This window comes from Protopterus annectens, chromosome 2.part0, assembly GCF_019279795.1.
Source record: "Protopterus annectens isolate FY-2018-M chromosome 2.part0, PAN1.0, whole genome shotgun sequence".
Lineage (NCBI taxonomy): Eukaryota > Metazoa > Chordata > Ceratodontiformes > Protopteridae > Protopterus > Protopterus annectens.
Window position 1 is genome coordinate 1,793,965,615 of NC_056728.1, and position 2,233 is coordinate 1,793,967,847.

Below are 2,233 nucleotides of genomic sequence, written 5' to 3' on the forward strand. Positions count from 1 at the left end.
GATTATTTTTGGATTTGTCCCCGACTGTTCAAATGTGCCCCTCTACAGTTGATAGCTAAGCTTAAGCGCATTATGGTAGAAATAAGAAGAAGATAGGCTCATTTCTTAAATCTTATGCATATCCTGGCATCCTTTTAAACAGAACTCACAGTGACATTTAGGAGTGGAAATTTCCTAAAACCAGCGTAATAATCATGATAGCGCTCAACCATTTACGGACAAATTTCACAGACTCGGGGACAAATCCAGGAACAATCAGGGACACTTTTAAAATATTAATATTAACCGGAGACATTGACACAATAAGAGAATGTTAACTAATATACATTTTCTGAATTAAAAGACGTCTATAACTCTATTTTTGTCATAGTTTATTACATGTAACGCACCACCCTTTTTCCTCAAAGTCACCAGTTTTGGGAGGGAGGTAATGGGATTAAGAGGGACAGAGACAACATTTTTCCGAACGATCTCACATGAAAGATTTACACCATTGCTCTGTAATGGCTGCTGTAAGCAATGGCTACGTCTTCTGAGGGGAGGGACGTGGGCACGCATTCAACGCGCAAAGTAGAGGTGCTGTGATGGAGCCTGTGTTCCTGTCGGTGTCGCTATGAGAGGAGAGAGGAGTTGCAATGATTTCAGGTAGGGAATGGTTACCATGTAGGTGATGTTGTTAAAACTGAGATGTACCGGTAAGAGGTACTACTACTACTGGTGAACGAGCAAACAGACAGGGTGGGATCTCACTTGTGTTAATATGAAAGACTAGCAGTGGTGCGGAAAAGCAGCAACTGTACAATTTATTTTTGAAAGAAATTGATAGGTTTGTAGTTGTAGCGTCCCTTTCTATTTGAAGTTAAATAGTGACAGCTGGAAACCCGACTGGCCTGTCCCACGATCTTTGGGTTGTTGCCTACTTTATTAGCTGTTTAGAGGACGCAGTAAGATCAACTTCCTCTGTACGACAGTTTAATCTCGTCCCGTTATAACTGAGGGACCGATGTATTTTGTTTATTTAAGCTGTACTTCACTTCTTTATCTATTTAAAAATCGGTTAAATTTAGGGTAAAATAACAGTAAGTTTGTTTACAGAAACAGTTTGCGAACAAGTCCTTCTAAATAGGATTACACCTGTCACTGTTTGCGAGGGACAGCACGACTTTGAGCAGTTGTGCCCTGCGAAAAAAACCTAAAAATGGCAAATGTCCTGAGATTTTAAGACTAAATGTGTTTCGTAAGTTTTCTTTAATTGTTGCATAAAACAGTTATATAGCATACAAAAATAAACTTTTATTTTGGGAAAAAGTGAAGTTCTAGGGTTGCCACCTTTTCAAATGTCCAAAGTGGGACATTTTTGTAGAAACGTACACTTTTGCACGACAGACATACCCACGGCCAGTGCAAAGGACAGAACTTCACTGTTTTTCCCTATTCTTGCAGCATTTAAGCTGCGTATGGTATTTCATATAATATTTAGGTGTTTCAGATACAAAAATAACTGTTTTATGCAACTATTAAAGAAAACTTAGCAATTTTTTTTGTCTTAAAATCTCAGGACATTTGCCATTTTTTTTGCAGGACAAAACGGCCCAAAGTGGGACTGTCCCTCTCATAGAGGAACAGGTGGTAACCCTATGAAGTTCTTTCCTTTTCACTTGCCGTGGGTATGTTTTGCACTGCAAAATCTCTACAAAAAATGTCCCACTTTGGTCATTTGAAAAGATGGCAAATCTATGTGTACAGTGCAACACGTGTTCTAAGATTTTATATGTACATAGATGTATGAATAAGGCACACAAACCACTGCTTTGTGTGTACACTTGCATTGCAGATTTACAGATAAGTTAAATGTCTGATTAGTAAGTTTGGGTTAAACTTTGAGGCTACCAAAACACTACTTAGTGTTAAAAGCTAAAAGTGGTTTAAGTGTTGCTGTTACGCCAGTTACAGTATGCCTTTCAACTGCATGTTTTAGGCATAGTACTGTGATTTTACTTTCAGATTTAGCTTTATTTCTCCTTATCTACTGATGTTCTTCATAAGGTTAGACCCGTTTAAGGTTAAATATGTTAACTAACTAAATGAAGCTTATGCAATGATTCCTTATCAGGAATTGTGGGATGTAGCAACTGAGTATTAGCCATTCTAAAAAATACAAAAGTAATCATATTTCTGACTGTGTGCTATGATATTGAAGGTCTGAGCTATGCTTTTTACTGTTCAGCATACC

General features: G+C 37.8%; 1 long non-coding RNA gene across 1 annotated transcript in view; it reads left to right on the forward strand.

Moving 5' to 3' along the window:
* The first annotated feature begins 464 nt into the window (after positions 1-464).
* LOC122793627 overlaps positions 465-2,233 on the forward strand; it is a 183,831-nt gene continuing 182,062 nt past the window's right edge. Inside the window, exon 1 of the long non-coding RNA XR_006363497.1 lies at positions 465-645. This is a non-coding gene — a long non-coding RNA (uncharacterized LOC122793627). The remainder of the gene's footprint in view (positions 646-2,233) is intronic.